The sequence below is a fragment of the Lycorma delicatula genome, chromosome 6, assembly GCF_047948215.1.
Source record: "Lycorma delicatula isolate Av1 chromosome 6, ASM4794821v1, whole genome shotgun sequence".
Classification (NCBI taxonomy): domain Eukaryota; kingdom Metazoa; phylum Arthropoda; class Insecta; order Hemiptera; family Fulgoridae; genus Lycorma; species Lycorma delicatula.
The window spans coordinates 161,422,530-161,437,549 of NC_134460.1; the positions used below are offsets into that span (position 1 = coordinate 161,422,530).

General features: G+C 29.1%; 1 protein-coding gene across 1 annotated transcript in view; it reads left to right on the forward strand.

Annotated features, from left to right (window-relative positions):
- Positions 1-15,020, forward strand: part of Alr (Evr1_Alr domain-containing protein Alr) — a 48,599-nt gene that overhangs the window by 18,332 nt on the left and 15,247 nt on the right. The window lies entirely within an intron of this gene.

Sequence of the window (15,020 nt, forward strand, 5' to 3'; positions counted from 1 at the left end):
AGCGATAAGATAGATAGAATGCGCAAACAATTACTATAATTTGAAATAAAATTGTAGGATGTAGTTCATCCTACAAACTATGAGCATAAACATTGGCTTACACCTTTAAAATTTTGACACCTTTTGTTACTCAAGTGAATGCGTTTTATTTAAAAACTTTTTTTTTATAAATTTAAATAAGTAATTATTGTTAATAAAAATTATTCTTTGTATTGTTTAATAAAAAAAAATATACGTGAACTTATTGTATAATATATTTCTATGAATCATGAGACCTTGCCGATGGTGAGGGGGCTTGAATGCTCAGTGATACAGAGTAATTGGACCAAAGGTGCAACCATATTGGAGAGATATCTATTGACAGCCAGACTAAGGAATGATTCCAGAAAGAGGACAACAGCTCTTTCAGTAGTTGTTAAGGGCGTAGGTCAGGAGGACATACAACTACCATATCAACATTACTCAATCTTCAGTACTGTGCAGCTGAAAGCAATGGAAAACTACAGCTGTTATTTTTTTTTTTTTGAAGAAAATGTAGTTCTGTGCATTTTCATGTAACAAAGATGGCGCCTTCCTTTGTTAAATATTCCAGAGGTAAACTAGTCTCCCGTTCAGATCTCTGAATGGGGACTACTAAGGAAGGGATCTCCTAGAAAATTAAAAAATAACGGAGCGTGGAATGTTAAAGTCTAGAAAAGGTTGATAGGTTAGAAAATTTAAAGAGGGAGGCATTTGATAACGTAGACTGGAATAAAATATTCAGCATCTTACAAGGATTTAGGATTCAAGTATAGAGATATAAGAACAATATGCTAACATTTACAGGAATCAAACTGCAACAGTAATAATTGAAGAGCATAAGAAAGAATCAGTAATAAAAGAGAGAGTCTGACAAAGATGTTCCTTATCCCTGTTACTTTTTAATCTTTGCATAGAACTAGCAGTTATGATGTTAAAGAATAATTTAGATCCAGAGTAACAGTGGTGCAAGGTGAAAAAATAAAGATGCTATAATTTGCTGATATAATAATTCTAGCTGAGAGTAAAATAGATTTAGAAGAAACAATAAATAGCATGGATGAAGTCCTTTGCAAGAACTACCACATTAAAATAAACAAGAACAAAATGAAAGCAATGAAATGTAGTAGAAATAAAGTTGATGGACCACTGAATATAAAAATAGTACAAGAAAAGGCTACGGAGGTATTTGGGAAGTAGAATTACTAAAGATGGACAAAGCAGAAGCGATATAAAATGTCGAACAGTACAGGCAAAATGAGCTTTCAGTCAGAAGTATTATTTGCTTACATCAAAAATTAATTTAAACATCAGGAAAGCATTTTTGAAAGTATATGGGAGCGAAATTTGGATGATTGGAATACTGGAGAAGAAAATATTAGAAGCTTTTGGAATGTGCTGCTATAGGATAATGTTAAAAATTAGGTGGGTGGATAAAGTGACAAATGAAGAGGTGTTGTGGCAAATTGATGAAGAAAGAATCATTTGAAAAAATATAGCAAAAAGAAAAGTAAGACTTATAGGCCACATATTAAGGCATCCTGGAATAGTTTCTTTGACATTGGAGGGACAGGTAGATGGGAAAAATTGTACAGGCAGACAATGTTTGGAATATGTTAAACAAATTCTTAGGGATGTAGAAAATTGTGCATTTACTTGCATATTATGTTAGTGTAGCCTAATTACTTGTTTATGATTACTTGTAATGCATTAATTCAATGTACATTTTCACTGCGTAATCGATTAAATATTTCTAAAAATCATGTATTAAAATAATATTTACATATGTTATATTTTTAAAGCAATTAATATTTCATGTGATATTACATAAATAGTAAAATTAATTTTAAAAAAAACCTCATTCAGATGTTTAAAGTAAAGTTAATGTCAATCTTCAGAAAAATTGCAAATATCTATAGACAATGTTTTGTATAGATATAAAACAATACTTAATTTTGCAGCAATATTTAAAGAAAAACTTCAATAAAATTTTATGGAAATGCTACAGTTTGATGTGGTTTTCTTATCTCTGAAAAATTCAGCACAGCGATTATATTATGTTTTTTTTTGTTTTCTTAACTATTGCTGATTTATTTCTAGTTATGTATTTTTTCCTAATAAGATTTTACTGTTCATGATCTTTCTTAGATTTATTCTTTAATGTAAATATTTTTTAAAAAAAACATGGGTTTTTTGTTTTTATTAACTACTAATTTTGAACACTGAAATCTATACTTGTAATAAGGAAGTTACTGTATACTCTTGTATAGGTGTTAATTCATTTAATTTTTAAATTCTTATAATTAATCCATTTTTTGTTTTTGCTTATTTTCTCTGTTTTAAAACTTCATTAATTTAGACTGTACTTCCCTAAATTAGTGAGGGTTACTACCGGCTTAAAGAAATATTTACAATTATTTACATAACTGTTGTATAGAGCTTGTTCAGTGTGTATTAACTGTTAACAAATTCTTAAAGGAATCTGTTTATTATAATTTATTTTAATATTAGAAAGGCTTTTTTCTTGTTCCAGAATTACATTTAACTTAGGTTTTTACTTCCAAATTAGTGTAATCTGCATACAAATAAATGTGTTTTCATTAATAAGATATAAATATCAAATATAATAAATAAATAAATTTATAAAGTAATAATAATAATAGAAAATTAATGTAATAAATGCCACTTACTTAAACCTAACAGGAAAAGGGGGCAGGAATAACACAAGAGCAAAATTATGGAAACTGAATTCTATGTCTACTCTGTCTTGAAGGCATTATTCTGTTTCGGCCTTCAGTTTAGTAATTGTTTTTTAGTCGGCTCTAACTTCAATGTATTATATCTATTTTTAAAACCTGTCAATCTAACTTCTGAACTATAGGTTTATTGTTTTTCGTTAACATTTCAAAGATATATGTATAAACATACATTAACGTTTGTTTATGTATGTGCTTGTCGATATACTTTTTTTTCCATAATTTTTTGGAAATTATGTAACTTCAATATCTGTCTTCCTTTTGGCTTTTATGTGTGGTCTGTTAAATCTGCATTTCAGTTCCATACAGAAGTATACTTCACAAGATGCATCTTCAAATCTTACCCCTTATTTATTTGTTTGTCAGTTTTGTGCCTTGTATATTTATAAATAAGTTATAATTTATACTTGTACAGCCACTAAATTTTATTACCCCTACTTCTACTATAAATGAATTATTTCCTTTGTGTTTGAGATTAAAACATAATGTAATACATAATTGCATATTAATATTATGACCCTATGCTGTTAAGTTTTTGGATCACAAAAAAAGGTAGTCTTTTTTTTGTCATTAACTTGTTTTATTATTTACTGAAATATTACTTGTTTCACTCAAGTTTATTTACGTTTGTTTCATGTAGATTAAAAAACATGCTCAGAAAATAAGAATAAAAAAAGAATTAGTTAAGTATGTAAGTGGAATAAAAAAAGATGTTATTCCAAAAGCTCTCTTGACAACTACAGACACTACCTTTTAAGCTATTTAAAAAAATTGGAAAATTATACACTTTCTAAATAAGTACAGACTTTGTACTCTAAGGGGGAGGCTAAGGAATACTGTTATATTTTTGTTGCATAACATTTATCTACCATCAATATTCTTGTCAGTTCTGGCCTACATTCACATATCTGATGGAAATCATTCATTTGAAGAGATTTCTACTGTTTCAGAAAAAATAAGAAAATTTTTAGTTTGCCAATCAGCTTTCCATCCAGCTGCAAGAAACAGTTGTCACGTGTATATATGTTCCGCTGCCGCTAATTCTCAATTTAAATCCACAGCAGATAATTTTGGATCAGTTTACTTTTTCTGACTAATAACCGATCTTGTGTTGGAATAGTTTTCCTTTTACGGCCACATTTGCCTTTCCTTCGAGCCGAAAAGGAGCCAGTTTCTTTAAATTGTTTTATAATAGCACCATTGTCTCTAATCCAACATCACACTCAGAAACTATTTGTTGTAGTGTCATAATGGTATGCTCAGAAAGAAAAACAGTTATCCAATTATGTCTATTATTATATATTAAAGACAACAAAAAATACGAAAATACGATTTTTTAATCAAAAATAAAATAAACTTTAGTTTATAACATGAAAATTACTAAATAACCAAAGAACAAATAACCTCAGTGTAGCACAAGAATGAGTGTGGTCAAGCAGTTTAGCCACAACATAGAAATAAACAAAAAGTTTTGTGCAGATTAATTTGCATGCTACTGCATATACAGAGTGTTTTTAAAAACTGTTTCAAGAATTCAGGGAATGCTTCCTCACATCGAAATAAAGAAAAACATTTTATCAATTTATGTCCAAAAACTCTTACTTTACCGGCTCTCCACCATTAAGTATTTTTAACATAAAAATGTATTTCTCAGGAATGTGTAATTGTATTGAGCTGAAATTTTGTATACTGCTAGGGTACCTACATATTTACTTGTATAAAAATAATGAACCTTATCTCTCAGTCTATTTCTAAATGGCAGCCATGTAAACTTTTTAACTGTTAATATCTTTGCAACCGCTGGTTTATCTAAGTGTTGTATTATTACAGAAACTTTTAAGCGTTTATAGATAGCATATATAGCAAAAATTGTTATTTAGTTATTTATGGCTTTCATTACAATTTTGGAGGTTTTCATGTCAGTTCTCTTTTGATGTCTGGTTGAAATGATTTGTATTTAAATTTTTGTTTGTCATCATGTTCATGAAATATTTTTAATTTTTTTTTATATTATTGGATGTCAAGAATTTGTGGTGTAAAGTTTTTTTACATATTTTGTTGTAAATAATGCCCTTGGTGTCTAAATTACACAAATATTTGATTCTGAGCTCTGTGTAATGTGCTGTAATATTAAAGTAATGTTTGATATCTTTTATTATTTATATTTTTAATAAAATTTGTGAAATCATGATTTTTTTCTATAGTACTTTTTTAAGCTTTATTGGTTTTTTATTAGCAAGTTAAAAAACCAGGGATACACTAAGAGTGTGATTGAAAATAATTGATAACCCCAGTAATTGTACATCCTGTATGTTATTAGTTAACCGATTATTTTTTCCAGTATTTAAATGTGTTCGGTGATAAAATCTTATATATTTTTATTAAGTATCAATGAAATCATTAATTTTATTTTACAATTTTATATTCTTGCCTTTTATATTTATGTTTGATTTATTTTAAAATTTTATTTTTAATTTATAAAGGTATTGCAGATTCAATTGTGTTCTAAAAACTGTATGTGTAATAATAATAAATGTGTGTGTGGGTGTATATATGTGTAAAACTTGTCCTTTTATTTTTATACCAATGATATGAGATATTTGTCTTATGATTTTAAAAATGTTATATATTTTAGTACATCAAATATGTATGATTCAATATGATCCATCCAAGTATAGAAAATAAAATAAAATGAAGCCTAATTTTTTCATATGCATCCTACAAAAGTACTTTTGTGGTAACCTGCATCTTCAGTTATTTTATTTTATTTTCTGTACTCGGATGGATCACGTTGAGTCATACATATTTGAATTTTTAGCACAGAGGTGATTATTAGTACATGGGTCTTGAAAGGATTGATTTTAGAAAAATAATTTAGTACATAATTCTATTATTTCCAAATGGAATGGTTACCGTGGCAACTTACATGACAAAAAACTAAAATGGTTAAGTGAAATTTTGTAGAATTGCTTCCTATTTCATTTTAAATCAAAAGTAAATGTTCTCTAATGATGTTAAATTTTAACAAAATCATATAAATTTTCTGTTAATGTTTATTATTCTTAATAGATTTGTATTATCTGTTGAAAATCATTCGGATAACATTTTTATTATTTCAATGTAATTTAGAGTAAAATGTAAAATATTAAAAAAATTTGAAGTAGAATGATAAAATCACTGAACAAATATATATTTAATGTAATTAGTTTTAAAGCATTTGTCCATAGGTAAGGGTTGAGGTAAGATCTTTTTACTTTAGTGTAACTTAATCTTTTGATTATTTAAACATTTTTATCGCTTTAAAAGGTATATTCAAAAAGTATCCGATCTTAATTCTCTCTGAATTTCTTTAAAAGCAACAGTAATCTAGAGGTATGATATAGCACACCTAATACACGTGCTCCTAAAATCATTCTGCGCCCTACAGTCTTTGCATATAATCATGTAGATTACTTTTGCCCTATTGTCATCTCTTACATGACATAAGAAAAAATGTATCAAATGTTGTAGCATCGGTTTCTGGCAAAAGTTGGCTGGGGTCAAGCTGAAACAGTATCTAAGATTCAATAGTCATTTTACAGTGATGCTGTGTGGGGTTCATGCAAATAAAACATTGTAAATGTACTTAATATTTAAGTGGGGTGTTAACAATCTAAAATGTTGCTACCATTGTGGAGATCTACTTTATGAACTAACTGTGAATACTTGGCTCTACTAAAAGTTAAAAAGTAAAATATTATTAAGCAGCTTAATATTGTTTTCATGTTCCTTTTCACCTTAATGAACAAACAAACCTGTAAACTCGCTGGAAACTCTGAAAACTTCCCTTCCTGTTGTCCAGACCTCAACTAATCGTTCATTCTACCAATTTGTGAACAAGATGCTCAAATGATATAACTTCATTGATCTCTTATTGCTCTTTTGGCTGAAACAAAGCTTGTAATTTCAAGATTTTAGATCTTATACGTAATTTGAAAAGCATAACTGAATAGCTGGATGCCATACCAAAAGATTTACCAGATATTAAAATAATGAGTAATGTGCTGAATCCAAAGTATGTTTTTAGCAGTCACAAGAATCATAGCTTAGAGAGGAGATGTGGACATGAATAGACTAGCTAGAAAAGTTAAGATATGAATGATGTAAAAATTTATGATTAAACTAGTAAAAGATTGAATTCAATAACTTTTTCTTTAAATTCATTTCTTACCTGAGATATTACAATTGATATATTCATGTATAATTCTGAAATAGATTTTATTTGTTTTTTTTTTTGTGTTTTTATATTGTGGTAAACTGATTGATAAATATTTATTCAGTAAAGTATTTGGTTAAAGTACTTCATGGTGAACTACATTGAAATTTACATTGATTTCGTAGCCTTAATGGCTACTCATTATTTTTTTTCTGCCCACCATAACTTTTACATTAAATTTTTTATACCCATATCTCTTTTATATGTATCTGTACACAGATCATCTTTTGGCAGAACAAATAGGTTTTTGGTAAATAGGCCCATTTGCACTTTTGAAGAAAACATCTCTGAATAAACATATTATATTTTTATAGCATTTTTATTATTAGCATAGATCATAGTAATAATTGGTGAAGACTTCCCAAGACTTGTGAAATGTGAGATTTGGTTGTCCATACTCATTGCTTATTATTTATTTATTTAATAACAAAAAGCCTAGTTAACCCTCATGTCACGTAAGTTTAAATGCTTATTGAGCACTTCCAAAGAAACTAGTCTAGTTTAGCTAGGCGTGTATCTACTGCTTACCAGAATTTTCCCAGACTATGTTAGAAACATGTATACCTTCTGAAAGATAAGCCCCAAACATATAGAAGTTCTTCCTCTCAAGGGCTTTACATTCAAAAGTAATGTATTTATGCAATTTCTGGATACTGAAAGACAAAATAGAGAATGTCACCCCAAAGTAAACCAGTGCATCCAAAATGTTCATGTCTACTAATAAGAAATTGGACCAATCCAGTAAAAACAAAGTCTTCCCAGATTTAATCCGCATTATTTACATTAATTATTATTTTTGCTTGCCCATCAACTCTCCCTCGGCTTTTTATTATTGTAGATGGAATACTTTTTTACCTCAGCAGCCCATTTCTCTATAATTAAATTGTGATGTAAATTTTTGCTCTGCAGACTTAAAATGTTTACTGAGGCTTTGCAGTCAGGAAGTCCTTAAGTTGATGTCTCAAATTCCAATCCTGTTTGGTCATTGACTCCAGAATCATTTATGGAAAACCCAAAATTGTTCCCGACCAACCTAGACGTAATTTCATCTTTGTTACATACGATGCAAAAAACCGATGGTAAACCCTATGAAACTTGTTATTTTTTAAAGGTTTATTTTAAGAATGGAACCATTTGCACTGGTAACACTACCTTTCAGCATTCTGTTCCACTATCTGTATGCCATTAGTTGGACCTTAGTGATTATGCATGGATTCAATGATAGCAGTCTTGTTTTTTTAGACTTATACAACAGTGGGCTTGCTCATAACCATCTCAATGGTGCACAGGCAATCTCTTTGGGGTTCAGAGATTTTCCCTCACAGTAGATTGCTGCTGGCCTTTGCTTCATCACACAAGAGCATCACACTAAATATGCTTATAGATATGATTACCTTCACTGCAGCCTTATACAGCTTACACTAAATACGTGTTAATCCTGAGATTTGATCTAATGATTATCAAGAAGTGATTATAATAATCACTAAATACTGTTTATAGTGTTTCTGGTTTACTTTGTTGAATTGTACATGTAGAATAAAGAAAACCCTGTTCAGATCAAGAAAATTCTGAGTAGGAAAATAACTTTTTTTATGATGACATTTTTTAGTATTCAGATTTTACGTTAAATAAATATGAAATACCCATTGGTGGAAGGCTTTAGGAAATAAACATCAATAGTATGATATTTATCAAAGGCTTATAATTTTGCTCATAAACTTTGCTTTATCATACATGAAAATGAGCTTCTCAGTATGGCATGAATTTTTCTCTATTAGTATTTTCAATTGCGTTATATAGCTCAATATTATTTAAGATTGTTTTTGTAAGGTAATGAATGGAAGCTTTCTCAGAAATTCCACTAGATTGATTTATATAACCAGTTAATTTTTCAGTTATTTTCATTTTGTTTTGTTCTACTTATTTTAACAATATTTATAATAAAACTATAGGAATATTATTATCCAATGTAAATTGGTGAATCCATTTAAAGTATCCCAAAAAAACATAAACTGGTTGTTTGACCAATTCAAAAAAAATTAAAACTTAACTACTTGTTTCCTACATGTTTCAGGACCTTAAAACTATTTTTTTTTTAATTTTTCATTTAAGCAGTTTACCGTGGCGGCCATTTTTGTTACAGTGTGCACACCTATTTTTATGATTGAAAGGGTTTACGGAAAAAATCATAACTAAAAACTATTGGTCCTGGATGGATGAAACGAAAAGCAATTTATTTATATTTTCTCAAGGTAAAAGATTGGTAAAAGTGGTTTATTTACCTATTTCTCTTCTTTGTATGAGAAAATTACCAATAAATTTGAACATGAAAAACTGTAAAATTTCACTTTTGGTAACTTTTTTCAAGAGGTAGGGATGGCATACACAGTTTGAATTATTTTGTTATATGTAGATATATGTTAATAGTTTTACCATAAATAATATTAATGGTGATAAAACTTCCCTTAAGTTTTTTGAATTTTTGGAAACTTAATTTTTTTTTTTAATTCAAATTTGCACAACTGCAGTGGTTTTTAGATGTTTCTGGCAAATAAAAAAGGTTTCGTGTGTATTGTACTAATAAAAAAGTTAATAACCTGTCAAAAATCATGAAAAACCTGTTAAAAGCAATATTATTTTAACTCGCTAAATAAGAGCTCAAAGTGGGTTTCTTGTCTTCTTTGCACTTCACATTTTTTTTATATTTAGCACCTATCTTGTTGAAGTTGATATTTTCATTATTTTTAAAATTATTAATGATAGGTTGTAATTTAATGATAACATAACCAATACCCTAATACAATTTTGATTCAAAAATGCTTGTAAAACTTACCCAAACTGAGATTTCAATGAGTAGCTTACATCTTTTTTCAAGAATTCATTTTTATTTTTATATTTGTTTATTTTTGTAAACACTATCAAAGAAAATAGAAATTGTAGCAAAATTTTAATTTGAAATATTATTTAGTATGGTTAACCAACAACTGTGATATTTCTTCGGATAATTCTCTTGAATATGTATGAGAATGACCCATCACTGTAGTTAGTTCAAGTGATGTCAATTTTCTCAGAACTTTGCAGATCATTACCCACACTTTATCTTGTTGAGACTTTTGAAATTATGTATGTGGTCCAGCTGCGTAGAAAAAATGAGCCTGCACATTGTCATTTTTGAGGCTAATATCTAGCACTTCTCCTACCCGCCACTGATTGTCATACGCACAAGCAATAGAGTCTTTTTCCTTTAATGAAAGTGATACAATACTTAACACAGGATGGTCTTTATAGTCCTTGGAGTCTTAACAATGTAACATCTTGCAATGTCTTTTGACGCAGGAACATACTTGTGGTAGCTTCATCCAATTGTTCAATATTGTGATGTGGGGCATGTATTGCTCTTGGTCTTTGCATTCATATAATTTTTTGATTTGCTGAGAAAAAATATATTTGAAACGGTTGATGTAAAGACACTTTCAGGAACTAAATTTAAATTTGGAAAAATATGTTCTTTAAGAGCTTGCTCCAGTGTTGTTTTTCTTAACGGATTTTTTATGAGTTCTCAAAGGGTCACAACAGAACTGTCCATACAGGTGATTGAATTTTGACAAAAACGTATTAGTTGAAAATAATGTAAAAATTTGACTGGTTTTAAAATTTGCAAATATAATATTATTAAGTAAAACTTATTTTATTTAATAAACATTTCCAAACAGAATGAAATTTGAGACACTCTATAAAGATCTGACCAAGTCATGACTAATGTCAAAACTGACCAGTCTAAACTGCAAAGTTGTGATGCAACAAGCATAAGTGAGAATGTTGCAATATGTATTTTCCTGACTACTGGAAATGACTCAAAGGGCCTGTTAACATGAACACTACAGTTGAGTGGTTCAAACATGTCAAGTATAGTAATAAGTATAAAAATATTAAAGTGCCAAGAAGACAAGAAAACTCCCTTGGAGCAATTATATAGCGAGTCAAAATGGTATTCCTTTTAACAGATTTTTCATGATTTTGGGAGGTTATAACTTTTTTATTAGTACAATACACAAGAAACTTTTTTTATTTGCTGTAAACATCTACAAAAACACTACAAATTGTGCAAATTTGAATTTAAAAAAAAAATTAGTTTTCAAAAATTCATAAAACTTTAGGGGAAGTATATCACCATTATTATTATTTATGGTAAAACTATTAACATATACCTGTATATAAAACATAATTCAAACTGTATATGCCATCCCTACCTCTTGAAAAAAATTACCAAAAGTGAAATTTCAGTTTTCATGTTCAAATTTATTGGTAATTTTCTCATAGAAAGGAGAGAGATAGATAAATGAACCGCTTTTTTCAGTTTTTTACCTTGAGAAAATATGAATAAATTGCTTTTTGTTTCATACTTCCGGGACCTATAGTTTTTAGTTGTGATTTTTTCCGTAAACCCTTTCAATCACAAAAGTAGGTGTGCATACTGTAACAAAAATGGCTGCCACAGGTATACTGTTAAATAAAAATTTCTTAAAAATATTTTTAAGTTCTGAGACATGCAGGAAACAAGTGGGAAAGTTTCAGTTTATTTTGAATTGGTCAAGCAACCACCCTTGGGTCATTTAAAATAGATTGGCCCAAATATGTGTTTAAGTAAACAAAATATTTGCTTAAAAGGTTGAGAGTCAAAAACATTTGATAGAGAGATTTTCATTAGATATTATCTTTGTGTAAAGTTCTCTTAATTAGAGGTTCTGAGTAACCACTTGTTCAGTTATGCACCTATAAGCTTCAAACAATTTGATTAGTAATAATAATTTTTTATATACATAAGCAGAATAACTTCTTTTTATGTGTCTATATACCTGTTAATTTGAATACGAGAAATTTGTTGTTTTTTTTCCTTTATTTGATTGACCATTTGTAATATATAAATATTTATATGCTCCAATCTTTTGTTAAAATTACAAATATTTTTTAAAACAACTCCTAAAGTATTCATTTTAGTAATAATTTAAGAGTTCTGATTAAGGATTTAATAATATCGTTATTTGTTAGAGTTCATAGAGCTGCAATTTTCATTGTACAGTTTTTATAGTGATGTCGTCTTAACTTGTATTATTTCATTCACTATACAGCAGTATTGTCTGTGTACAGAAGAACATTTACTAAACTTAACTTTTCTGAGTTGTTAACCTAGATTTAAAAAATAAGATATTAGACCCAAGATATTTTTCTGAACCTTGTAATAATCCACTTCCAGTGAATTGTTTTAATTATTTTTTGTAACTTAAATAACCAAGAAATGATTTAAACTTGTTCCCTTTTTCCCATAATTTCAGGATTTTTTTTGTAGTTTAGTTGTTGCATGAGAGTGTAAAGCTTTATATACATAAAGTACTTCTGGTAAAGTGAATAAAAAGTAACTGATGTTAGTTGCTACTAAGTACATCCCCAGCAATTTGTTTTACATATTTCAAACATTGCGTGCCTGTACAATTTTTCCCATCTATCTTTCCATCCAGTATCAAAGCGACTATATTGCAGCATGCATTAAGATGAGATCTAAGTCTGTCTGTTTTAGCTATATTTTTCCAAATACTTCTTTCTACATAAATTTGCCACAACACCTCTTCATTTGTCACTTTATCCTCCCACCTGATTTTTAACATTCTCCTTTAGCACCACATTCCAAAAGCTTCTAATATTTTCTTCTCAGTTATTCCAATTGTCCAAATTTCACTCTCATATACTTTCAAAAATGCTTGCCTGATGTTTAAATTAATTTTTGATGTAAGCAATTTATATTTCTGACTGAAAGCTCATTTTGCCTCTACTGTTCAGAATTTTATATAGCTCCTGCTTTGTCCATCTTTAGTAATTCTACTTCCCAAATCACAAAATTCTTCTACCTACATAGTCTTTTCTTGTCCTGATTTTATATTCATTGGTGCATCTACTTTATTTTTACTACATTTCATTACTTTCATCTTGTTCTTGTTTATTTTCTTGTGTTAGTTCTTGTGAAAGACTTCAACCATACCATTCATTGTTTCTTCTAAATTTTTTTTACTCTAAGCTAGAATATATCACCACCAAATCATAGCATCTTTATCTTTTCACCTTGTACTGTTACTCCGGATCTAAATTGTTCTTTAACGTCATTAACTGCTAGTTCTATGTAAAGATTAAAACCTAACAGGGATAGGAAACATTCTTGTCAGACTCTCTTTTTTATTACTGATTCTTTCTTATGATCTTTGATTATTACTGTTGCAGTTTGGTTCTTGTAAACATTAGCAATTGTTCTTCTATATCTATTCTTGAACCCTAAACTTTTTAAAATACTGAACATATTATTCCAGTTTACATTATCAAATGCCTTTTCTAAGTCTATAAATGCCATGTATGTTGGTTTGTTTTCCTTTAATCTTCCTTCTACTATTAATCTCAGCGTTAAAATTGCTTCCCTTGCCCCTATACTTTTCCTGAAACCAAATAGGACTTCTAACACATCAATTCTTCTGTACAGAATACTATTTAAGATTTTTTTATGCATGAGTAGTTAAGCTAATTATTCTGTATTCACATTTAACTACTCCTGCTTTCTATGGTATCATAACAATAACAGTCTTTGTGAAGTCTGACAGAATTTCCCCTTCTTTTTGTAAATATCACTCACCAATTTGTATTACTGCACTGCACAGTAATTCTGCAGGTATCCTGTCCAGGAGCCTTTTTGCCATTCAAATCTTTTAAATTCATATCTCAGTATTGTATCTCCCTTTCCATCCTTTTTGACTTGCTCTTCTTCCTCTATAACACCAGTTTCTAATTCATTTTCTCCATGTAACTCTTCAATATATTCCACCCACCTACCAACCTTTTCTTTCACATTATAAATCGGTGTACCATCTTTATTTAACACATTATTAGATTTTAATTTATGTACTAAAAGAATTCTTAACTTTCCTGTATGCTTTGTTTATTTTACCAATGATCACTTCTCTTTCCATTTCTGAACACTTTTCTTTAATCCACTCTTCTTTCGCTAATTTGTACTACCTGTTTATAGATAGTATTTCTTAATTGTCGATAATTCCTTTTACCTTCATCATCATTAGCATTCTTATATTCTCGATTTTCTACCAGTTCTCTTTGTTCCGCTTGTTCTCTTCTGCCGATTTAAGAATTTCCTTTTTAACATTCTCCCGTTCTTCTTCTATATTTCTACCTTATCTTTTTTACTCAGATCTCTGTTGATGTCATCCACAAAAATCTTAATTATCTCCCCTTCCTCGTTTCTCTAAATTCACCAATTCATCTGACACCTTTTCTTCAAGTTTTTAAACCCCAGTCTACATTTCATTATCACTAAATTATGATCGCTATCAGTGTCTGCTACTGGTTATGCTTTGCAGTTAATGAATTTATTTCTAAATCTTTGTTTAGCCATGATATAAACTATCAGATACCTTGCAGTATCGCTGGCTTTTTTCATGTGTGTATTCTTCTATTATGATATTTAAACTGGATGTTGGCAATTACTAAATTATACTTCATGCAAAACTCAATAAGTCTGTTTCCTCTTTCATTCCTTTTGCCCAGTCCGTATTCACCCACAATATTTCCTTTCTTGCATTCCAGTCTCCACTATTATTAAATTTTCATCCTGTTTTATATGTTTAATTACTTCCATCAATTTCATCATGGGCACTTTTGTAGGCTTATAAACATTAACAATCATCGGCTTAGGTTTTGATTTTATCCTTATTACAATGATTTTATTGCTAAGCTTTTTGAAATGCTCTACTATCAGGGAAGATAGTAGAGAAGGTAGTATCTTCTTTTTCATTACGAAACTTACTCCTGCCTGCCCTATATTTGACACTGAGTTAATTATTCTAAAATCACCTGACCAAAAGTTATATTTTTCTTTACACCGAACCTTGCTAATTCCTACTACATTCATACCTAGTTGTTACTATATTTTTGATGAA